The sequence below is a fragment of the Canis lupus genome, chromosome 4 (assembly GCF_011100685.1).
Source record: "Canis lupus familiaris isolate Mischka breed German Shepherd chromosome 4, alternate assembly UU_Cfam_GSD_1.0, whole genome shotgun sequence".
NCBI lineage: Eukaryota > Metazoa > Chordata > Mammalia > Carnivora > Canidae > Canis > Canis lupus.
Window position 1 is genome coordinate 59539183 of NC_049225.1, and position 25729 is coordinate 59564911.

The window sequence follows — 25729 nt, forward strand, 5'->3', positions numbered from 1 at the left end:
AGTGTTTTGTACGAACTTTCTCATTTAACTCTCACTGCAACGCTGACACAGATGGTTGGCCCATTTTCACAAGTGAGAATATTAAGGCTCAGAGAGATCACATCACTGGCCCAGAGTCTCACAGCCAAGGGGCAGAGCATGGATTCACAGCCATACCTGGACTCCAGGCCCAAGTTCTAAACCACTGTGCGATACGGCATCCCCAAGTACACTTGCCCCCCCTCAGAACCCTGGGGCCAGCTCAACCCTTCTGTGTACGAGAGTGGAAACCAAGGCACAGAGTAAAAGCTCTCTCTATTGGCAGCAGAGCCAAGGCAAAGCCTGAGGCCTCCGGGGCTCCCCTCCACGCCCCACAAGAGCCACACTGGGCAGAAAGACTGGGACCACCATGACAATGAGTCCTCAGAATCTGCCTTTTCCCTCAAAATAGAAAAGCAGGAGCAGGTTTGCAAAGAGAGAAAAGAACAGGAACGGTCCAGGGAACATTTGTTCTTAGAGAACAGATTCTCAGAGTTCAGGAGGGTACCCCTCAGCCCCGTGCAGGATTCGCCTCCTTGACAGCAGGAATATGCAGGCTGGGGACCAATCTCTCCCCAAGCACCCCTCCACTCCAGCCAATGCTCCAACTTAATGCATCTGACCTGAAATCTCCATTTCTTTTCCCAAACCTGTTTGTACTGCAGCCTTTCCTCTAGTCCCTTAGGCCAGAATCCTTGCTGTGGACACCTCCTCCTCTCATCCCCCATGCCTAATCCATCAGCTTATCCTGTAAAATCGATCCAGAATCTGACCTCTGGTTGCCTCCTGCACAGTGGTCACACTGAGCCCTTCCACATCTGTGTAACTGTGGGAGTCTCCAGGCCAGGCATCCTGCTTCCACCTTCCAGTCTCTTCTCAGGTGGTGGCACACTCGATCCTTCCCAGATGTGTGCTGAAGCAAGTGTGACCTCAGCCCCAGCCCTTTGGCAGCTTTGCCTTCACTCATGCTGAACAGCAAAGACCTCTCAAGGGGGCAGAGGGACCTACTGTCTGCCCCTCCATGCTCCCTCCAGCCCCATCTCCTGCCCAGGATGGCTCTTCTTCCCATCCCAGCCACACCAGCCTTTTTCCTGCTCCTCAAACACACTCCACACCTTCCCTGTCACCTTTGTACTGCTGTTCCCTCTGCCTGAAATGCTCTTCCCCAGATACGTGGGGGCTCCCTCTCCCCCCTCCCTCATGGAGCCTGCTGTCTTAGCAGAGGTTTCCACCACCACCAAACACAACAGAACCACTTGCTCAAGTCAGTCCTCTCACCCAACCAAGCTTTATTTTTCTTCCAGGCACCCTTTGCCCCCAGACAAACAGCAAGTATTGAACTAGTATTTGTTGCTCTATTGATTCTATCCCACCACTACTAGACTGTCAGCCCCAAGTCCAAGACAGGGACTTGATCTGTTTTGTTCACTGCCATGTCCCAGGACAAGAAAAAGTGCCTGAATAAAGTAAATGCTTGGAAAAAAAACATAGTTGAATGAGGGACTGTTGCCTCCCTCATCTGAATGCATCTTTTGGTTTCTGCAGCCCCTGGAGACCAGTGTCACTTGGAGGCCAATCACCTGTGCCAGCTGAAACCCTGAGGGTTGTCACATGAACAGTTCCTGGCCAAATCTCCATCCTGTTCTGGGACAACCGACTGCTTGGTCAAGAGCAAGACTTTACCTTGGTCCCTGTCTGGTATCTTTGCCCACCCTTTTGGCCACTGGGGGAGAACTTCGGGCTCTGACAGCTGGGCTCAAGCCGCAGATTCACCCACCAGCAGGAGCAGGGACTCGGCTGCTTGCTCTCCCAGCGCCCCCCACCCCGCCCCCAGTGCTGCTGGGTCCTGGGTCCAGCATCTGACAAAGGTTGTCCCATGTTCTCAGCAAGAGGAGGCGGAGGAGGGCAGCCCAGTGCCACGCCTGCCCTTTTCCTGTTGCAGCAGGGCCATCAGAAGGAAGCTTTGTTTTCAGAATAAAGAGCATGAAGCCCAGTGCCAGGCGGAAACGGGCACCAAGAAGGCTGGCCCATCAGAGACAGTTTAAGGAAAAACAAAACAAAACAAAACAAAAAATGGGATGGAGAATGAGGGATAATTTGCACACCCAACCGGTTTCATGCCTCCAGGGTGACTGTGACGATGGTGGCTTCACTTTTCCAGGCCATAGCCTGGAGGTCGACCCAGACAATCAGACGATTGTCTTAGCTGGGTGATCTGGCATTGACCCTGCAGTAGGGACTGAGGAGTGTAGCCTTGCCTGGGAGTCAGATGACCTGAATCTGGGCCTGACTTTCTACACTCTTATGTGCGACACTGGAAGAGTCCCTTCTTCTATGCACCTCAGTTTACCCATCTGTAAGCAGCTTATCCAGGCCTGCACTGAAGCCTTAGATTGCCTACCATAGGACCACACAGTGGAGTACCCCTCAGCCTGTGGCCAGGCTAGACCTCTAACTACTCTGGGCTCAGGTCCTCCCTGTGGGGCCTGATACCCCAGGTATAGCCCCTGCCCACTCTGACCCAGGCTTCTCCCATGATTACCTGAAATATGTGAAAGCTGTCTGGGCCTGGCCTCACCCCCACCCAGACACTGGCACCTGTGCTCATCCCCTCTGTAATCCTCTCCAAGGATGGTTCATAAGGCCCTTGTAGCCATGGCTACCGAAAGGAACCCAGTATGTTAGCACACAGAGGGCAAAAGAGAAAGCCAGAGAGGGAAAGGGGCATGTTGATGCCACACAGCCCAACTGCCACCTGGGGTGTCTTCCCTACCAGCCCTGGGCTTCATGAGTTAAGACAGGGTCCTCAAAACCTATCTACAGAGCCCCACGTCTGAACCTTCTAGGAAGAGAGAGGTTGTACCTTAGACTAAAGGAACCAAAGATGAGGGACAGAGATCTACATGCAGTTTTTATAAGCTTCCCAGTGTTTGCTTGTACCCAGAATAACCACAACCTCTCAGCCAAGACCCTTTCCAGGAGGAGATAGCTTAGCTGGTCTCAGGGATGGTCAGGATTTCAACTGAAAGAGTGAAATAAACTTTGGATGGACAAACAGCTGGACAAAGGAGCTGATGGATAAAGCATGTGCTCTAGGAGCAGAATGAAGCAGAGAAAGGCTCGAAAGGGGGCCCAGTCCAGGAAACACCTGAACTGATGACCATCCCCTTCCCCCTGTCCCCCCCAGGACGTAGAGGTCTGGACTTGGTGCCATCTGGGGGCTGCTGATTCCCCACCTCCCTCCCTCCCCAGACCCCTCCAAGCCCCCTGGGAAAGCAAAACGTGAGACAGAGCTACAGGTGGAGTGTTCCTCTCTGAGGTTATATTGCAGCGTAAGGACAACACTTTCAGTGACTGTTTATCCACAGCTTAAGAAGCTGCCTGGGTCAGTGGCTAAGCAGCCACAGCTTATCTGGGAGGACTCAAGGGCCACAGGGCAGGCTGATCTGGAGCCCTCTATTAAATGGAACCTTTGCAGCTGGGGGGGGAGGGGGGCACCACTGCCACACCTTCATTCATAAAGTAAACACTTAATTTGCTCCTGCTGTATACACAGGCCTGAGCCTGAGCACAATGCTTCGAGCAGAGATGAGCCAGCCCCCTACCACCCTCCACCATTCTTAAAGAGCTCACAAAGCAGATGGACGAGGAACACCACCATATAACACAGGAGATAAAGCAGTCAGTGCCTTCAGGATAGGGTTACAAACTCAGACGCCCAGACTGCCAAAAAGACCAGGAGAGTGTGCGAAGAGCTCAGACTTGAGGTTTTCCGCTCTGCCAATTTGTGAGGTCAAGCCAGAAATTGGGATTTTTTTAGGTAAAATCTCCTCTTGGCAATTTACCCAAGTTTTGACATGGGCTAAGCAGAACATGCCCATGGGGCAGACGTGGCCTGCCAGTTTGTGGCCTCTGTTTTCTTGAAAGGGACACAGAACATGCTGTGAAGCTCAGTGGAAGCCAACTTCCCGGCAGCTGAAATCTCTGGGGAAGGCTTCAGGGTGTGTGGGGTGGAAGTGGAGAGAAGGATTGGTGTGGACTGCAGGATAGGGAGGGCAGGGCACTCCTGGGAGGGAATCCTGGGGAGGGGTAGGCTGTCCCCAGGTGGCAGGAGGAGGGGCCACCTGCCCAGCAAACCTCCAGATTAAATCAATTGGCGGTGGCACAGCACAGGTTCGATTTCATCCCTGGAGCTTGAGGAACAGGTCAGCTAATGCAACAGCTCCATCAGAGGAAGAGACAATGGAGGACAAAACGAGGTTAAGAATCGTGTCCTGCCTGGCCAGGCCTGGCTGGTTACATAAGCCTGCCTCAGGATAAAGCCACGTTCAAGGCACCAGGGAGGGCCTGGGTTAGAGAGTCCGGGAAATACAGAGAGGGTTCTCCCTCCCTCCCTATCTACCCCTACTCTCCCACTTTCCTTGCAGCTCCTGGAAAGAACAACAGAGCACAGAGCTACAGGTGGAGACTAAGACCCCATGATAAGGCACTTAACAGGATCTCCGAGCTGGAACTAATTAATAATAGCACACTTTTACCAAGTGATTACTTTGTATCAGGCACTGGGATAAATTCTTCACATGGATTATCTTCTTTATAAGAGTCAGACCACGAGAAAACTATTATTATTACTCCCATTTTACAGGCAGGGAAAGTGAAGCATAGACACAGCAACTTACCCAAGGTCACAAAGCTCCCAAGTGAAGGATTTAGAACCTGACACTGCCCTCTGAGACTGCACCCTGAACCGTAGTGCTCTGCTGTCCCTGGGCTACTTTCTCCTGGAATACTACAACCCCGCTGCCTCGTCAGCAACCTTCTCACTGCAGTACATGCACGCAGCCTCCTGCCCTCCTGTCAGCACTTGGGGGGACACTGAGTCCTCTGACAACCTGATGAAACCTACAGACTCTCTGTGCAGAAAAAGAATGCAGAGAAATGCCGACAATATGTTGTGCATGATCTCAGGGGCACACAGACTCCTGCATTGGTGAGAACAGATGAGTCAAGATCATAGGATACTCAGGATCGGAGACAGGAGGTGGCAGAGGAAGAGGACTCCCCCCAAACCCTCTGAGATGCCTCATATCTGTAAACATCCTAAACTACAGCTGCTTAAGTGCATAGGCGTGGGTGCGAACCAGGGCTCGAGGCCGAGTCATCCCTTCAGGGCTGGGAGAATCAATCACAGAATCAATCACGACATACAATAGCCCTCGCCTCTGCACCCACTGGGTGTGACTCACAGCTCCCAGCTGCTGGGCAGACGGTGCACAGCTGGGCTATGGCATCTGGACGGGGGTGGCATCAGTAAGCATGCCATCCGGCCTCCTGCCCACCACGCAAGTCACCATCCGGTGAGCCCACCTCGCCGTAGACCAGCCCCGGCCTTGCTCTAACTCCACAGCTCTGAGTGTTTCCCAAGGAGACCCCTCCACAGCCCTTGTCCGCTTCCACGCCAGCCGGACCCAGGGGGTAGTAGGTCGAGACGACAGCCCCTCGCAAGACTCTAGAAGACCCAGGCCCCGGTGCCGAGACTTCTGCTGTCTCACCACGTGATCTCAAGTAGGCCCCCCCTGCCTCTCAGAGCCTCAGTTCCACCAATTGTAAAATGGGGAGACCACCCTATCAAGTCCTTCCCAGCCCAAAGCCCTGAGTATATAAACAGCGGCATCTGACAAGCTTCACTGAGCCCTGGGATCCTGTTCTCAGGAAGTTACATAAACATCCTTCAGAGAAACAAAAGTCAAACCTAAAGAATACTTTTTTTTTTTTTACTACTTTTTTTTTGTCGTTGTTTAAAGGATATCAAGAAACCCTTTTTATAGTCCAGCTTCTCCCATCCTCCTTCCATTGTTCCAAATATCCTCTCAGGACTTAGAAAACACACTTGGTTTCCGTCTGGGGTTCAGGCTTCTTGGTGTTCTTCCCTTGGAGGCCGCCCCGCCTTCTCTTTGGCAGCTTTCTGCCCAAGACACACCCGCCACTGCCCCCAGCGTCGCTCTGGGCCACCTCAAGGGCTAGGGCTACCCAGACTGCCTAATGTACAGGGCGGGGGAGGTTGGTGACAGGGACAGTTCTCAGGAAACAAACCCTTCCTTGGTCAGAACCAAGAGAACTCCGGGTTCTGGTCCCAATCATGACACCGTGTGTGGCCCTGTGTGGGCAAGTCCCTACTCCTTGGTTTCCCTCTGAGAAATGAAGAGGTTCCCACGCTGTGTCAGGAAAGCCCTCTAGCTCCTGGACTCCTTGGGGACACCAAGGCAGAACAGAGCAGCAGGCTAGACAGTGGGCTCCTGATCTTGACCCCCATTCCCACCCTTCCTGCTAGAACCAGAGGAGACCCATTCTTCTCTCTCTGATTTTTATCCCTTGCCCTGGCTGTGGCATCCTAAACTCAGCACTGAGTGAGTCTCTATGTGCCTCCAACGGCCATCCAAGAGACAGGAAGAATGACAGTGTCTGCAGTGGAGGCCCCAGTGCAGAGGCTTCAGCCCTAATCATCCCAACACAATCCCATCACCCTTGCCAAAACCTAATTCATTTAATATTATATGTATTCTTGCATCTTGAAAAAAACAACCTAAGTTGTGCCTGATAAATGAAAACTCCAAGACAATCCCCCACTTTCCTTCTTTCAAAGAGATCATGCTTCTAAGTTCCCCTACAGAATTCTGTTTTTTTTCTTTTTTACCCCTATAGAATTCTATAGAATTTGGGCTGAGCCACCCGAGCTGCCCAGTATTTTCATCTAAAGAATGGGGACAATAATAGTGCCTGCTTTATAGGATTATTCCTAGTAAGCACTGATAAGTTCTCAAAAAATGTTGACTGGTAATTATATAATCATCATCATTAAAATTATTGAGATGCTTAGAACCACTGGACTGGTGATAGCTAAGGCGCCTTAGCCCTCCCAGACCATGAATGACCATTGTAATCGCACACACGTACATGCACCCTTGTTCCCAGCACACATGCTTCTCTGAAGCAGGACCACGCTCTCTGCCTGACTCCAGCCTCAGAACATAGCTGGCTTGTTCCTGGCATCTACCTTTGCCACCACAAAGCTCCCCACCCATCAAGTCCCCTGATCCTGCCTTCTTCAAGTGGCCCCAGCACTGTCTCCTAGAATTGGGTTGGAGTTCTACTGAACCTTATTACTGTGTCATAAGGTTGTTTTCTGGAGATGGGAGGCTGTTACAAGATGGTGGCTCCTGAAGCCAGAGTAGAGAGAAATTGGGTTTTCTCTGGGTCTTTGACATTTGCTGAATGTCTGAGTACGCTGAGGGCCCAAGGAGAGAAGCTTCTTCTTTTGAAATTATCTAACCAAGTGTCTCTTGAACTTTAGCATGTACCTGAATCACTTGGAGGCTTCTTAAAACCAACTGGTGGGGGCAGCCCCAGTGGCTCAGTGATTTAGCGCTGCCTTCAGCCCAGGGCCTGATCCTGGAGACCTGGGATCGAGTCCCACATCGGGTTCCCTGCATGGAGCCTGTTTCTCCCTCTGCCTGTGTCTGTGTCTTTGCCTCTCTCTCTCTCTCTCATAAATAAATAAAATCTTAAAAAAACAAGCAAACAAAAAAAAAAACCAGCTGGTGGATCCCTCCTCACCCTACCATCCCAGTTTCTGATTCAGTAGGTCTGGGGTGGGGCCAGATATTTTGCATTTCCAGCAAGTTCTCAGGTAATGCCGATGCTACTCCTCCAGATAACAACTTAGAGAACCATGGACTTAACGTGCTGGTGAACAGAGAAGAGCTCTCATGAGTATGAGATGCTAACACTCCTGTAAAAGCATGAGCAGGAGCTGCCTTGATCTAAAGGGAGAAGGAAGAGAATCCGGGCAGAGAGTGAGGCATGAGTGAAGGCCCTGTGATAATGACATTCGTTTCTCCACCTGGCCTCTGCCTGGGCAGGTAGCGCAGACCAGGGGTGGCTGCCACTGCGCAATTACAGCAGACCTCCGCTGCCCGCCACCGCAGACCTGCCCAGACAGGTGGATCCATGGCCGGCCTGGGGGTGATGAGAATCCCCACCCCACCTCACACAGCCAGGCTTTAGGTGTGAATGAGGCCAGAGTCTCCGCCACGGCTCAATCACGTGAGCGCTGGGATTCTGCTCCACACCTCTAGACACGATCCCATCCATCTTGGCGAGCTCTGAATGTTTCCTCACTTCCAGGCCTCACAGAACAAGTCAGCTTCATCTTGCGAGAGCAGCCCCTCAGAAATCAACAGACCGCAATGGTCATCCCCCGAGCCGAGTCTGCACCTGCCCGGGCTGAGCCATCCACTCTGCCAAGCCCTGGTTGCCACCTCTGCTAACAGGGGGTGATACTAGCACCTATCTCCTACTGCTGTTGGGAGGATGAAATGAGCTCCGTGGCCAACAACATCGCCAACTGCAATAATAATCATAACTAACATGGACTGAGCTTGTAGTTAAGCATGTACCCTCCATTATCTTTCTAAATGCTGTCCAATGGGGACAATTATGATCCCCTCCGTACAGATGAAGATACTAAAGAGCTTGCCCGAGGTCCCACAAGTAGGAGATGGCCCAGCAAGGATCTGAACCCAGACCGTCTGGTTCCAGAGCCTAGCTCCCAGCTTCTGCTCTGTCTGTGTCCTAGTCACCTGCCTCCAGGCCTACACTAGGGTCACCTCTCCCTGCCATCAGCCTGTCCTCGTTCCCAGGGCACAGGGAGGCTAGGTGAGAGGCCTCTGAAGGCTCCAGCCCAGTGTGCACAATCTGGGGTATGGGTCCTTCATCTTGAGGACGGCCTCAGGACTGGCCAGCCAGGCTAAATTAATTGGCACAAGTTTTAGATACCATTCAACATGGCCACCAGGGAGGAAACTGAGCCTGCAAGACTTGAGCACCTTCACCCTGATGAAAGGAGAGAAGAAAAACAGGTGTAACCAAGAGAAGTTATCCTGTCAGGCTTCCTGGATAAGAATGCCAGCTCCCACACCCCATGCAAATTGCCCTGACTCCCTGGGCCTCAGTTTCCTCTTCTGAACAAGCCTTCTCAGGCTACTAGACAGCAAGTTCAGAAATTCAAACTCCAAGGATTCTTCCCTTCATCTCTGAAAGGACAGGCCACCCCCTAGGTATAAACAATAACAACCCTATCTATTATCTTTGAAGAGCTCCTACTTATGGACTGTTAGTCTGGACAAGGCATTGATCTGTTCAACTCTCCTAGGACTATTACTTCCCTCATTTTGCAGTTGAGAAAACCAATGCCCCAAAGGGAGTTAAGATTTAGGTAATTTCCTCTAGATCCCACAGCTAATGGTGGCATAGCTGGGATTCAAACCTATAACCTTTAACTCTACTCTGCAATGTTGTCTACCCGCACTGGTGTAGAAATGGCCCACGTGCAGCCCCTGCCTTCAAAGCATGGAGCCTACAAGAAATGAGACATGTCCTTTAAAAAATCAGAATTCAATGCCAGGTGTGTGAAGGGCCCAATGAGGGGGCCATATGACATGCTCTGCCTATGCCAAAGCAGGGAGCAGGCAATGCCAGCTCTGTGGCATTAGAGATGACTGTATAGAGGAGATAACACTGGAGTTGGGCCCTAGTGGGGGAGGACTTGGGGGGGTCGGTGGTGAGGGGAGGTGACTGGAGTGTAGCATCCTCACCAGGAACAGAGATGCACACTGGGGAAGGGATGGGTACATGCAGGGAGGAAAAGGGGGCAGGTTCTGCTTGAGGGTTGAGGGGCCATGGGAGATAGGGCAGCAGCTAACATAACATGGGCTACCTCCCATCTCTGCCCTCAAATAAATAAATGCTCATTTGCAACGTATATTTTAAAGTTAGATGAATCCAATCTGTATCAAGAAATAGAACACGTAGAAATTAAAAGGGCTAGAAGGCAACTTAATATGAACTCTCCCCCATCTAAAAAGAGCTTTGGTTCCCTCTGGGACTCCTTTGGTGGCAGTCTGGCTCTGGCCCCAAGGCCACAGTCCTAGACAGTTATGTCCATACCTTCTACAAAGCTCCAAACCTCCAAGCTGAAGCTAATGGGCAGAACTTTGTAGGCGTACTGGAGAGGCAGGAGAAAGCACCTCTCCTGGTGACTGCCCCCTCTTCCTGCCACCAGACCAGGAGACCCTGCTTTAACCTTTACTGCAGGGAAGGAGGGGGATAGCCCTGCCCCCACCCCAGCCTTCCCACCCCTTGCTTTCAGACCCACTAGCCCTTCCCTCCAGCTCCTACTGATTCAGACTGATTCATGATTCAGCCTTTTTTCCACATATTTGAGGAAAGAGAGACTGAACCCATTTCACAGACTGGGAAAAGGAAGCAGAGGGTTTCCAGCCCTCTGTGAAACCACAGTCCCCAGCATCCCGGGCTCTGGCAGCTGATCCAGATGCCCTGAGGGGCCCCTGGAAGGTCAGCTGTGCTAAGTGGATTCCACGGGTAAGGACTCTCCCAGGGAGAGCACTGCAGGCCAGGCAAGTATGGGGAACTTCCCAAGAAGCACAGGAAGGGACCACTCTGAAGAGCTATGAGAAAAACAGGGGGTGGAAGTGGGCCGAGCACCACCCCAGCTGCTGAGATTCTTGAGAGAAAAAGGGAACTGAGAGAGGTCACCCAGGCCTGACCCTGCTGGTACACTCCTTCTACACCCTCTCCCACCCTCCTGTCAAACTGAATACCTTTAGCAACGGAGCCCTTACGTCCTCCCCAGGCATCCTATTCCTCTGTTAGCCTCCTGTTACCCTTGGTGTTATCTCTGCCCTCGGAACGCACAGGACAAGACTATGCCCTCTGCTCCCAGAGAGCCCCACAGGGGTTCGAAAGTAGTGACATGGCCACTTAAGGGTCCTTCCCCAAACCTTAGGTCACCTATAATGACCCTGATCCCCAAGGCAGCTACAAAATCCTGCAGCCGCCCCCTCCTTTCCTCAATCCCATGGTCTGAGTCGGGCTTTGGTTAGCTCTCTGCTGGACCACAATTAGCACCATCTCTGAACTGGTCTCAAACTACCAGTCTTGCCATCATCTTTGGCCAAATGACCTCTGATTGGAACAGCACAGTAGGGCAGAAACAGTTCCAGCCTGCGTTCCAATACAGTTCTATAAGTGACTCAACCCCTCTGAGCCTCCATTTCCCCATCTGAAAATGGGACAGGGCTGGGGGTTCCTAGCGGCAGCAGCCACTTTGCAGGGGTACTGTGAGATTTCAATGGGCCGTCTGTAAGGAGCCTGGTACAAGACACAGTAACAGGCATCGACTCAGTGAGCTGCTTACAACCCTCTGCCCTGTCCACCGCTACAGAATAAAATCCAAACTTCTGAGCAGGATGCTGCAAACTCCCTACAACCCAATCTTGCCTCCCATTTGCTCCCCTTCCCATAGCGTGCATCCTCATAAACACTTCCTCCCCCAGGAAGCCCAGCCGACATCAACAACCAAAAGAGCTTTTCCCCTCTACTGACCTTCCAAAGCCCATCTATCACTGACCACGTCCTGCCTCTTTACCATCAGTGATCCTTGTCTTCCCTCCCCCACCAGACCAGCAGTCTCTCCACTGAGAAACAAGCGGCACCTCATCCCATTTCATTTCCCCATCACCCCACTCCGCAGACAGTTTCCATACATATTTAACAAATTACCCTAATGTTCCATTTCACGTAAAGCACGTCCAAGTCCTCCAAACAGTCCAGATATTTCAAGCCATACCCAAAACCAAATTCCAAGCCAGGACAAGTCTGCCCAGTCTCTAGGGACTTGTAGGCCTGGCTTTGGTCCCCAAGTATGGAAGACAGGTCAAGCAGGCCCAAAGCCCAGAGCAGAGAGAGCTCAGGGCTGCTGAGCCCAGAGACTATTTTCTGTATTTCTCTGATGCAGGGTCTCTCAGTTGGCCCCTGGGCCAACCCCCGGTGTATGACTCCATACTCGACCGCATCCTCAAGTTGTTATTTAAAATTGTTTCTTGCATGCCCCTTGTTGACGGGAGGCTCACTACCTATCTTTTCTTGCTTGCTGGCTCCCTCCCTTCACCTGTTGATTCTCCCAGAGGCCTCTCTTCCTGCTCAGATCGTGATGATAAGGACCATCTGGCCACATGTCAAGGGTCATCCCCACCCCTCAGGACTCCTTTCGGTCGTCCAGCCCCTCCACTCATTGCCCCAGATTTCTGAGTCCCGCCAAAGTCCAGCTAGTAGTGGAATTTCCACTACTCTTGTTCCTACATGCTGACAGTGATCTGCCAGCGCAGGAGGGCCCCCTATTCGTGGAGTCTAGCAAAGGCCTACAGACCCTGCAAATCCCAGATGCAGTGCTGGCACAGCCCTCGGAGCAGCAGTAATGCACAAATTTGCATCTCCCAAGAACTTTTATCACCTACCCTACTCCATTGTTTTAAGATGTCATTTATTAACTAGCAAGCTGTTTTCCTTTAAAAAAGAAAATTACTCAGGGCCCCCAATCAGAGTCTGATCAGCAGTCATAAGATGGTACCCCCACTAAAAAATTGAGCCAGCACAAGGCACTAAAGCCAGTGGAAGTCTGGGTCACCCCACACATTCACTTACTGGCCTACAATGTGTCCTAGGCTCAGAAACCCCATATACACATGCAATTTCCAATAGGGTTCTATAATCCTGACACTGGCTCAAAGTCTGCCCCCATTACTGTCCTCAGGGACCTCTGGGGCTGGCGCACCTTGAGGAGCCCATACATTTAGCAATAAGGAGGACCCTGTTGATGATTCACACAAGACGACACCTGGGATATAAATCCCTTGGCCTTAGGTCTCTCATTGCCCCAAGGGCTCCACTTTTTTGGCCCTACCTCTGCCCCCTGCTGATCTGAAAGTGACCTGGCCTGAACGGAGATGAAAGGCTCTGCCGTCCCCTGGGTGCTGGAGAGAGGCCTGTTGACAAAGCCTCCAGCTGTCCCTAGCTGGAGCCAGGGAGACCGGCTCCTCCCTGCACCACTCGCACTGGGAGAGCATTCTGGCCACGGACCCAGGCAGCAACAGAAGTTGGACCATCATAGAGCTCCAGGCCCAGGCTCCAGTGGACTTCCCCTCTGCTCCAGCTGCGCACAATAACAAGAGCCAGGGCACAAGAGCTCACCCTGCACCAGTACCAGGCAGGAGGAGCATCATCTGGGGGCAAGAGCAACAGGGAAAGGGGACAAGAGTCCTCATAATTTCAACTGCAAGTGACAGTGTCAGCTCAGTCACAGCGGGACCTTACAGAGCTCTGTAGCTGAGACCAAGGCTGGGGGAGAGAGTCAAGTCCAAGCTCCTCTGCCACTTTCCATGCGTGTGACCTTTACCATCTCGTGCCTCCGTTTCTCCCTTTGTGAAATGTGTTCAATAGTAAAGTGGGAGAATTGATTTAAAAATGTATGCAAAACAATTAGCCCAGCGCCTGGCACATAGGAAACATGCGGTAAATACTTGTTGAATACCAGCATGCCGCCGTTGACTGAGGCACCACAGGTTCTCATTTCATCCTTATTCTAGAAGATACACTCTATTTGCCCCATTTTACAGGTGAGGAAACCGAGGTGAGGGGAAGGTGAGGAATCAGCCCAAGGTCACAGAGCTGGGAAGTGACAGACGCCCAGGTCAGTCCCCACCTCCGACGGGGGGGCCGTGCTGCCGAGGCCACTCGGAGTGGCTGGGGGTTGGCGGGGAGGAGTCCGGCGCCGGGCCCGGCGGGGGTGGGGTTCCGGATCCCCGGGCCGGCGTGGCTCCCGGCTGACCTGCGTGCTCGGGTCCAGGACGGCAGGGCCCGGAGGCCGGTGCCCAGATCCCCGGCCCGGCCCGGCCCGGCCCGGGGCGGCGAGGAGCAGCGCTCGGACCCCGGCTCCCGGCGCCGGACGGAGGAAGGGAGCCAGAGACCAGGCCGCGCACGGCCCCGGGAAAACCGGTCGGGCTGCCTGGCGGTGCCCCGAGCGGGACCCGGCCTCCAGCCCCCTCCCTCGCCAGACAAAAGTTTCCCCTGTTCGGGAGCGGCGAGGGGGAGGGGGCATTCCTCGCGAGTGACATTATCCGTGACCTACAGCTGCCGCGCTGCCCTCGCCCGCACCGGCCTGCCCCGGCCCCCGCCCGGCCCCCGCCCCCGCCCCCGCCCGGCCCGCGCCGCCCCCACCCTTTGTGCTCCCGCGGGGTGCGCGGCCCCGCAGCCTGGCCCGCCCGCCCGGCGCCCGCCCGCACCGAACTCGCGCCGCGGCCGCCGGGCCCCTCGCGGCCTGCACGCCCGGCTCGGCCCCGGCGGCCCCGCGGCGGGGGACGGACGGCCCCGGGCCTCGCAGCCCCTCACCTGCCCAGGCCGGGGCGGCCCCGGGGGCGGAGGCGCTCCGTGCCGCGGCCGTGCGGGCGCCGCGGGCTCTGGCCCCCCGGGCTGGCCCCCCCCGCCGCCGCCGCCTCCCGCCGCTCGCTCCGCTCCGCTCCCCGCCGCCGCCGCCGCCTCCCCCGCCCCGCCCCGCCCCTCCCCTCCCCTCCCCTGCGCCCGCCGGCGCCCAGCCCCCGCCCCGGCCCCGGCCCCGCACCCGCACCCGCCCCGGCCCCGCACCCGCCCCCGCAGGCCGCCCGCCCGCCCGCCCGCACCCCTGCGCCCCGCCGGCCGCGGCGCCTACCTCCCCGAAGCGCGGCCGCGGGAGCGGGGCTCGATCCCGTGATGGAGCGTGGGTGCCGGCCCGAGATCGGCTCCCGAGGCCGCGGCGGCCGGCGGGCGTGCGGCGAGCGCCCCGGGGCGGGGGCGGGGCGGGGCGGGGGCCGGGCCGGGCCGGGGCGGGGCGGGGCGGGCCGGGGCTGCCGCGGGGCCGGGTCGCTCGGCTTCCCCCGGGCTCTCCCGCGGCTCTCCCGGCCGATCCGGGGCTGCTCGGCGACCACGTGACGCGGCTGCCTGTGACCCCCGCCTCCGAGCGGGCGGGGGCGGGGGCCGGGGCCGGGCCGGGGGCGGGGGCCGGGGCCGGGGCCGGGGCGGGGGCGTCAGATGCGGGACCCACGAGGGCCCGGGGCGGCTGCCGGGCGTCCGGGAGGCGCCGACCCCGGGGAAACAAAGCCCGGGGGAAGCCAACAAGTTATTCGAGGTCAAAGAGGGAGCAGCGCTGGGGGTGGGAGAGGCTTCGGAGAAAACCAGGGAGACAAAGACCCTCGCCCGCCGCGCCTCCGGGCCCCCCACCCCCGGGAGCGACCTGGCCCGCCCGAGGGGGGCCTCCCGGCTCTGCGGCCGCTGGGCGTAGGACCACCCGCCAGGGCCTCCCCGACGGCTCCCCACCACCAGGTCTCTGCCAGGGTGACCCCTCCTGAGCTCCTGGGCAGGCCCTTCCCCACCCCACCTTTGCCCTGACTCTCGAAAACCCCTTTAGTCCCTTTATCATGATTATCTGGTTCATTTACTGGGCTCATTGTTTACTAGGATGTCATCTCCCCCAACAAGTTGTTCCCAGCTGAATCCCCAGCGCCTGCCTGGCGCAGAACAGGCGGATGAAGGGGTGGATGACCTTGTAAGGATTTCTTCTCTCACTGAGCCTCAGTTTCCCATCCCCAGGGTCACTTCACCCATCTCAAGGACCCTGCAAGTTAGGCAAGACTATGGTTGTCATCTTCTTTAAACGGATGAGGCCCAGAGAGATGCGATGATTTCTGGGAGTCTCACAGAGAGCTGAGTGGGGACTGTGCTCAGATCTCACTGCTCTAGACGAGGGGCGGGGGGCGGCTTTTTGCCCTCTATGAACCATCCTGAATAATGAGAGATGGGGCAGGGGGAGGGGAGATTTAATAAGTGAGCCTTAAGGACCTTGCTGATGATGTGGATCAATAGGCCCCTCCCCTGGAGATCCTCACTCTGTGGACCTGGGGTGAGGCTGGGGCAAATTCGGAAAATACTAGATTGGTAGTTTCCTAAGGATCTTTTGAGGCTCAAGATTAACTGTAGGAACAAAGCTCAAAAAGCCTATGAGCAGCCAGAGCAGAGCCAAGAGAGGTAGAAAAGCCAAGCTGGAAATACGGGAGTATTTCCCCTGGGGGGAAGGGGTTTTCAGCCAGCGCACTCCTGTCTGAGAGGGAGAAAGATGCTGAGGCCCAAAGAGGTGCTGGGGGATAGGACTGGGTGCCTGACTCCTATACATGTGCCCAAGTGACAGCTTTGGGTGGATACCATCAGGCAGGAATGAGCCTAACAGTGGTGGTCATAGGCCCAAACTGCAGGCCATGTTCAAAGATGGGCTTGCGATTTCTCAGTGCATATTTCAGCCTTGCCACCAGTTTGGCCTGGGAAATCGGCATCCACCAGCAAATTATCTTTTGTGCTCTATGTTCCTGTGGTCAAGGATTTAAAAGTCCTTGAAGATGCTCTGAGTCCTAGGCAGGATAAACAAGCCTGCTAGAAACTTACTCATGCTAATCTCGGCTTTAGAAGACCATTTCCATCCACATGAAGTCCCATGAGCATCTTCTCTGTGCCAGGCCCTGAGCTCCTGGTAAGGGAGAAGCAGGGTTGAAAGAGACTGAGGTCTGCACTCAAGAATTATGCAGGCATGTTTGGAGATGATCGGCATGCCCCCCGACCCCGCCCTCACGTTCAGGGGCTGGCAAAGCTGAGTGCCTCCTGAGGAGGCCCAGGGCGAGTGCTACGGCCTACAGCAAGAGGAGGGCAGAATGGGGGAGCTTTGGGGAAAGGCAGCCTCAGAGCAGAATCAGAAGGAATGAGTGGGATTGGGGTGGGGAGAAGGACATGCTTTGCACAAGAACAGCCTGTGCAAAGGCCACATGGAAAATGCTCAGGAAAAGCTGAGTGTCACATGGGTGGGAGGCAGGGGGCAGGAGGAGAAGGATGGAGGTAGCAAGAAGGAAAGAATGGGCAAGAAAACTGGAGAGGTGGGTTAGGAGCAGATGATAGGTGACCTCTTGAGAGAAGCTCTGCAGATCGGCCATTATCTTGAGGGCCTGATGGAGCAAAAAGGCTCTCCGCAGGTGAAGGAGGTAGTCAGAGCCATGCTATGCAAGGGGAAGGGAGGCCAGTCAGGTCACAGAGCCATCCTCCTGCCCAAGCTGATTGAGATCTGACATCACATTAATGGAGTAGCAAATCCAAAGCATTTGTGTGTGTGTGTGTGGGGGGGGGTGTAACAGTGAACTGGGGTAACCCCCTATCACTGATAGCTACCTCTTCCTACTCTTTCACATCTTCAGCATTGCTGTTCACCAAGCTGGCCTCAAGGCCTTCCAGTTCAGTGTCACCCAGAAAGCCTGTAAGGAGGCAAGCCCCAGGCCAACCAGGGAATTTGCCTCCGTGGGACTAGATGAAGCTGATCTGTATTTCTAACCACACCCCAGAAAGTTCTGAGGATGGCTGTCAAGATGTCCTGCTCCGCCATTCCTTTAGGAACCACCTACACTTGTCAGAGCTACAGGGACTTTCTTTGTGCTGACAACTCCCCCTGCCCAGACCCCCTCCTCAGCCCCAGGTGGCCTCTCCACTGCCCACTTGATATGTCCCTTGGCTGTCCCAAGGTCATCTTTATCCAATTCCACAAGTGAGAAGCTGAATACATTTCTTCCATCCAGATCTGCTTCTCCCTCTCCTCCTGTGTCCCCAAATCACTTGTGCAGTCCAGACATCTGACACCAGCCCCTTGTCTCTGCATCTCATCCATGAGCCAGTCCCATTGGTTCTGCCTTCAGGTTTGTTTTTAATCTAATACAACCCCATTTCTTCTTCTTTACCACTGCCACCCTAGTCCAAGCTGCCATCTTATCTCTGCCATAGTCCATGTCCACACACAGTCTCTTAACTGCTTTCTCTCCTTCCCTCCCACTTTCCTGTCTCTGATGCAACCTTATCGTGCTCATTTCCTACTTAAAACTACCAATGGCTTCCCATTGATCTTAGGATAAATTCCGTACCTTGATGTCCAACCTCACCTCTTATCCTTAATGGTATGCCCCACCTTCCCTTTTACTTGACTAATTATTTAGTCAAGTAAATAATTACTGAGTGTGGACTCAGCCAGACTGCCTGGGTTTGAATGCTGGCCTTTCCACTATAAGCTGTGTGACCTTGGGCCTGTTTGTCAACGTTTCTGTGCTCAGCTTCCATATCTCTAAAACAGGGAGAATAATATTACACTTCACGGGGTTTTTGTGAGAATGAAATGAGTTAAATATGTAAAGCCCTCAGGGTGGTGTCTGTCACATGATGAACACTATATATAAGTGTTACACATTAATTGTGATCCTTTAGGTCTCAAGCCAAATTTCATTTCTTCCCGGGGCTTTCCCTACACCCCTAATCCAAATCAGGCTTCCTTGTCTCTGTGCCACATCCCCCTCTCCATCACCGTTGTAATTACTTATCCACTGCCCATCTCTCCCCCTGGAATGTGAGCTCCATATGGGGAGGCCCTCAATTGTCTCAGATGCCCCTGAGCCCTACCACCCCACTTAGCACCGGGCAGAGCGTAGGCAACTCACTCACATTTGCTAACGAAACAGGTGAAATGAAATTCAACAGATTCAGCACCAAATATATACAATCTACCTACAAAATGCTCATCAATTGTACTTTATTCATTTACTTATTTGACTTTCTTTTTTTTTAAAGAGAGGGAGCACCATGCCATGGTGGAGGGGCAAAAAGAGAGGGAGAGAATCTTAAGCAGACTCCCACTGAGCAGCAGAGCCCAAGGCAGGGCTCGATCTCACCACCCTGAGATCAAGACCTGAGCTGGGGGACTCTTGGGTGGCTCAGGGGTTGAGCACCTCTTTTTGGCCCAGGGAGTGATCCTGGAGTCCCGGGATCGAGTCTCGCATCCAGCTCCCTGCATGGAGCCTGCTTCTCCCTCTGACTGTGTCTCGCCTCTCTCTGTGTCTCTCATGAATAAATAAATTAAAAATATTAAAAAAAAAAAAAAAGCAAACGAACAAGACAAAACCTGAGCTGAAATCAAGAGTCAGATGCTTAACCGACTGAGCCACCCAGGCACTCCTATTTGACATTTTAGTACCTCTCCGATAGTCTGCCTCATGCCATCCTTAGGGGGGAGGACAAGTAGAGGGACACATAGATGAACAAGAAGAGGTGGCCCCTGTGCATAGGAATGCAGAGGAATGCATAGTCCACTTTAGAGAGGACAAGTCAATGCAATGGTAAGATGTTGTTACACGGGCCTGTAACAATTTTGTTTCCCCGGGAGGTCTTTGGAACAATGAAAGTGAAAAGTAACTGAAAACAGACACAGTTGCTGACTTCAGCCAGCATCCCCAGTTCCTAGAAGGGTTGTCTTTAGAGCAGGAAGGGTAAGTCCTGTCCTGAGGGCATTCAGGACACCTCATCACCTCCTCTTTCTCTGTCTGGAAACCTCCTATTCAGCCTTCAAGGTCCCACTTAAGCAGTACCTCCTTCAGGGAGTCTTCCTGCTCCTGCCCGGGCACTTTATGGGCCTCAGTCATGGATTTAGTGATTTTCCAGGACTGTAGTGGGATTTGTCAAGGACAATCCAAATTTCATGTCATTTGCTTCTTTAAAAAAATAAAAGGTGATTCAATGAATGTGTAACTACATGTGATTTCATGTTTGGACTCGAGAGAAGGCAGAAAATAGCCTCTGTCTGACCACGTGACCTCATCTGTGGTTTGGAGAATACAGTCACCGTAATTACAGCATTGACCACATGGTGTAAGTTTCCTCCCCTTCCCTCCTCTCTCTCTCCCTCCCAATCTCTCTCTCTCTCTCTCTCTCTCTCTCTCTCTCTCTCACACACACACACACACACACACACACACACAGTGAGTTCTTCCTGGCAGATCTTGATAATCTCTTAAACAAATAAAGGAGAAAATCTGTGAAATGGGTGGAATAACCATGCTTCGGATGAACAATGGCTATAAAACATTCTGAAAGCAAACGGAGACTGTCTGAAGTGGGGGACAAGGAGCAATTAACAGCCACTCATGACTTGCTCTGGCGCATGCCACCGGCTTTCTGTTTGTTACTCAGCAACCCAGACAGCATGAAGCTCAGAAAGGTGAAGTAACTTCGCCAAGATCAGCCAGACAGGAGTGGCAGAGGAGGTTTCCAATCCAGGTCCATCCAACGAGAAAACTGGGTTCTCATCAGCATTCACCTCACCTCCCAGGTGCCCAGGGGCCATGAGCCCCCAGGTCATCCAAGAGCACCTGGGTTCCCTGCTCCCTTCCCTCCCTTCCAGGCATTTCCTTCCCTGCTATAAACCCACTTTCATCGCTGCTGCTGTTGCTGATCCTTGGAGAGTACCTGCAGCTGGTTTCCAAAGCTGTCCCACATCTGGGGCCAGGTTTCCTGTTTCAGACAGAACCTAAAGATGCGTGTCATGCCTTCCCCAGACCATCCCTCACTCTCCGGAGCTACCACAGACCACTGGCTCATCTAGCACAGTCTCTTTCAAGTATCCTACTTTTCCTTTGTTTCCAAAAGCATTTTCTCATTCTGTTAACCGAGTCCTGAGGACCACACAGAGGTTGAGAAGTAGACACGGTAGAGATTTTTCACCCCCATTTTGCAGATGGGAAAATGGAGATTTGGCTAACCAGCAGGAGATCCCCCAGCTAGCAAAAATGCCAAGCTGCGGCTACACAGGATCTGCAGGCCACCTGCCCGCAGGTGGGTTTGTCTTGACCATGGAACAGATAGAACAGCAAAGGAGGTGAACATCTTCACAATGCTCACGCCAGGAGGTAATGGCTTCTGCAAACAAATGTAAATAGCTTAATGTCCCTCTTTAATGTGTTCATTGTCATGCACCATTTACGACCTGGTGAAAGAAAAACACACAAGGACATGTGGTCTCTAAATGATGTCACTGCAAGGGCTCAAAGTCCCCTGAGGGCAGGGCAGGGTCCAGGGCCGAGTTCAAGCCTGGCAAGCCGAGTGGAAGATTCAGCCGCCATCAGCATGGCAGGTGCCAAGGGCCTGGAGGGCCTGTTCTTTCCCAAAACTCTCTGCTGCGGTCAGGGGTGCTCTGCACCACCTTGCCCTTACCTCCAGGCCATTTCTCATCCACTCCTCCACTCCCTGGCTTCCTCATTCTTCAGTTCTCTTCAATTGATTCCCTGGAGCTAAATACTTCTAACACCACTCAAATCAAAAGATTGCTCTTAGGGCACTGGGGGCCTCAGTGGCTGACCGTCTGTCTGCCTTTGGCTCAGGGCGTGATCCCAGGGTCCTGGGATGGAGTCCTACATTAGGCTCCTTTCCGGGATCTGCTTCTCCCTCTACCTATGTCTCTGCCTCTCTCTGTGTGTCTCTCATGAATAAGTAAATAAAATCTTAAAAAAAAAAAAAAAGATTGTATTCATCAATAGGGAGGAGCATTTCTCTCCAAGATTCCCATCAATTGTCCTAGTTCATTCTTACCACTCCAGTGGGGTAGGGTTAAGCATTATGATGTCCATTCTTTAGTTGAAGAAACTGAGGCTCAGGATCCCAGTAGCCCCACCCCCTGCCATTGCCTCAGTGAAGCTGGGAGAGATGGTCTAGGTTACCTGGTCTGAAGGCTGCTGTCCCATTTTCCTTGGTCCCACTGCTCCATACATATACCCAGCCCACTTTGTTCAGCTCTCCTGTCTTCATCGCCCCTCCCCCCAGTTTTGGCATCATGGGCCCCCTTGGCTTCTTGATTTATGATTCCTGAGCCAGTCTGATCTGCTTCCTTACAGAAATGGAGAAACCAAGGCCCAGGGAGGAGCAGGGCCTGGCCTCAACACCAGTGACATAGGATGACTTGGGGAGGACCCTGCCTGGCAGCCTTCCCCCATTGTCCTACTGTGTGTGTAACAGAAATTGAAGAGGTAGCTCCAGCCAGGCAAGGACTCCCAGGATCAAGTGTAGATACCATTCCTGGGCCCCTGCAAATGTGCCAGCATGGGGCAGGGGGCAGAGCTGACCTGGTGGGACGTTGGCTCAGTGACTAGCATGGCAGTCAGACTTTTGTCTGGGCTGATCTACTCCAATAAGCCTAGAAGTTTTATGGTTCCAAGGCCTCTTTTTTTTTTTAAAGATTTTATTTATTTATTCATGAGAAAGGCAGAGACACAGGCAGAGAGAGAAGCGGACTCCCTGCAGGGACCCCAATGTGGACTCAATTCTGGGACTCCAGGATCATGCCCTGGGCCAAGGGCAGGTGCTCAACTGCTGAGCCACCCAGGTGTCCCTCCAAGGCCCCTCTTCACACCCACCTGCTGGGCTGGGTCTGTTCTGAGATGAGTGGGGCTGAAGGAGACAAGAGTGAGGGAGATGCAGGGATGCTTCCCCCCATGCACACACTGCACATAGTCCCACTCACTCCCAGTCATAACCTGTGGTTATGGTATGATAGTCACCATCTACCCCCACCTACCTTCCTTCTCCCCCAACCACCCTCCATCCAGTGCTTAAGAGCTTGGGAGCCAGACTGTCCAGGGTTGGAATCCAAGGTCAGCCTTCTCTTCCTGTCATTGAACAAGCCTTCAATCATTTATTTGTAGAATGGGGATAGTTACTTTTACCTCATAGGGTAGATGAGGTATCAGGAAGCTACTTAGCACCAGGCCATATACAGCTATAGTTGTTACTCTTACTTTCCTTAACTCTGGAATCCCTTCTCTCTGTCGTACACATACATCCCCGGAAGCTAACCCACAGGCTGTCCTCAGCCAGCTGACCCACCCTCGTGGCCCTCCCACCTCTGACCCCTCTACTCCAGGCAGCCTGGGCCCCTCAAGGCCTGGGCACAAGCCATGTCTGCCCAGAATGCCCTTACCTCTACCTCTTCATAACTCCAACTCCCACCCCTTCCTTCAAAAGTCCCACCTCCTCCAGGAAGCCTTCCCTTTCTGACCTCTGATCTTCCTCCTGTGTGTTGCTGAGGCCCTGTGAGTCACTGCCACTTAGTCCTGCCTTGGAATTCCTGATTCTGTTGGAAAAAAAGCCTCTTCCTACTTCCGCTAAGAGTCTCTTTCAAGCAGATTCAGGGCACTCTAAATTAACCCCCTGATTCCTGTGCCACCCCATGCCCCAGTGCCTGTAGCCACCCATCCCCCATCTATCTGGAGCTGGAAATAGGGCAGGGTCGAGACCATGAGGTACAGGCTAGTTATCCAGATGGACAGACAGGACAATCTACAAATTGAGAGAGGCTGGAAGGACTCCCTCTCCTCTGTTATTGGGATCCCAGAAACAGTTCTGCTAAGGGATGGGGAAGGATAGAGGGTTATCTGGAGCTGAAGGTTCCTGCTTGGGGGTACTTAAAAGTCCACCTTTAGGAACAGTTGTCAAGGTAGGCCTTGCAGTCTATAAGACAGCAGCCTGGGAGGCAGAGGGACAGGACTCAGACTCCCCACTTTTCATGCGGACTTGTCTGGGAGGCCCTGAAAGGTACTCTGGGAACCAATCTCAAAGGTAGAAAAAGGGCAGGGGGTAGATCCCACCCAACATGAAGAGATAGCATTCAAGAAGTCCAGTAGCTTTGGCTCCAGGGAACTTTCTGGCAGGTGATCAAAAGTGGTAGGCAGAAGCTTGTCAGCACTGGTCAGGATGGGATAGAAGGATCCCTATATTGGGTGAAAGAAAGACCAAAATTCTCAGATTCTTCTAGGCTCTGAGAGTTACTGTCATCAATGTAAAGATCTGGAAATCTAGCTCTAAAATTTTATCACTTTAAGGTTCTGAAATGTTACAATTTCATGATTCTGAGATTTTTTTTAAGTTTTATTTATTAATTTAAGAGCATGTGGGAATGCGGGGGCTGGGGCAGAGGGAGATGGAGAGAATCTCAAACAGACTCCTCCTTGAGCATGGAGTCCCACCTGGGGCTGATCCCATGATGCTGAGATCATGACCTGAGCCAAAATCAAGAGTTGAATACTTAACCAACTGAGCCACCCAGGTCCCCCTGATTCTGAGATTTTAAAATATGATTCTATGTTTTAGAACAGCTCTGTTAGAAATATGATGCAAGCCACTCCTTGAATTTTAAATTTTCTAGTAGCCACATTTTTAAAAATACAAAGAAACAACTGAAATCAATTTCAGCAATATATCATATTTGATTCAATATACCCAAACTATTAGCATGTTGACATGCAATTAATATAAAGACACTATTAATGAGATGTTTTAAATTCTTTCTTTTGTACCAAATCTTCAAAATCCATTGATATTTTACATTTACAGCACATCTCGATTCAGACTAGTCATAGTTCAAGTACTCACTGGCCACATGTGACTAGTGACTACACTGTTGGACAATGGTTTAGAAACCTAAAATCTATGCCTCATTTTCTAAAACTCTAGGATGCTGTGCCTCCAAGATTCTAAAATTCTGCAGCATCCTATGGTTCTATAATGTTACAATAGTGATTCCACCAGATTTGAATGTTTTTCCAAGTCTGCCCCAAGTCTGCTTGTGGATAAGGCTTGCCCCCAACATGTCTTTTGTGTGGATAGATATCCAGGCCCCTGCAGAGTCCCTGGGGAGTGAGGGGCAGGGAGCCCTCGCCTCGGCTGCCCCCTCCATCTGGCCCAGCCAGTGGCAAAGGGGGTGGGCGTGCCGGTGGGCCCAGGGTGCTGGCCTGTCTGTGTGGAGCTGCCTCACCAGCCATCAATCCGCATCATCATCTCTCCATCCATGTGCAGGAGCCTGGAAGTGAAACTCTTGCCTTTGAATCTTCTTGGGGAGGAGCCATGCCCCTGCCTCCCTCCCTTCGTTTCTGTCCACTCTGGAGAGCATCTGGGGATGGGGGCTACTGCAGCAGATGGAGCGGGGGAGTGTGGTGAAAACCCCAGCTGGAGGCCGTGAGGGTGGAACTGGTCTCCATTTGCTGGAGGCTGCTGCCGGAGGAGCCCCGAGGAGAGCAGAAGTCAGAAACCTACTGTCTAGGGCTAGGAGACCCAGGAGGGCTCCCTGAGGTCATGAGTTGTGCAGATGGGGAAACTGAAACCAGAGAGCAGAAAGGGTTTCCCAATCTGGGCATAAAGCAAGTGTTGTGCTCTGCCAGGAGGATGCCTTCTGGTTAGCCACGGGGTTCCTCTTCCTACTCCCAAGCTCCCTCTCCTGTCTCCGCTTGCAGGGAAAGCCAAGGTGCAAACCTGGCGCGGCAGGATGTCAGGGCAGCTGCGGGGAGGCCCCACAGGTGTTTCCTCCAGGTGAATGACTACTTGGTTGGTGGATTGTCATGCCAGGCCCAGAGACCCCCTGGCTCTAGCCCGGCCCCCAGGCTCTCGGGTCCTTCAGAGGGCCTGGGGATTGGGGGCTTGGGTCTGGGCGGGAGTCTGGGTGAGGCAGAAGCTGGAGCTGGACTTTGAGGGGCTCAGCCGATGATGATCTGCCCGGCCCCATTACAGTAAAATCATTAGTTATGTTTTATGATCAAGGTTTTCACGTAATTTTGCACGTCCTCTAGCTCTTCATCCCTTCGGAGTCCTCCTGCAGCCACAGACAGTCCCATTTCAGCCCCACGAGAGTACAAGAGGAAAGTTGGACAAGACCCGCCACCAGCACCTAAACTCCCAGCCCAAATGCCATGCAGAGAGGGCCTGGTGCTAGAGCTCAGTTACAGTTCCATTTTCTCCAGGTGGGGAAACTGAGGCCCAAAGAGATGCTCTGACCTGTCTCAGGCAACAGAGCCCAAGAGAGGGACTGGATCTCTGCCACTGGCTGCCTGTGGGGGATCACCCATCTGCACCCATCTGGGCAGCCTCCCCCACC

At 53.2% G+C, this 25729-nt stretch overlaps 1 protein-coding gene across 1 annotated transcript in view; it reads right to left on the reverse strand.

Moving 5' to 3' along the window:
• The window catches only part of NDST1 (N-deacetylase and N-sulfotransferase 1), a 58139-nt gene extending 43383 nt beyond the window's left edge, over positions 1-14756 (reverse strand). Inside the window, exon 1 of the mRNA XM_038535035.1 lies at positions 14639-14756. The gene's annotated coding sequence lies outside the window, so the exon portion shown is untranslated. The remainder of the gene's footprint in view (positions 1-14638) is intronic.
• Between the last annotated feature and the right edge of the window lie 10973 nt (positions 14757-25729).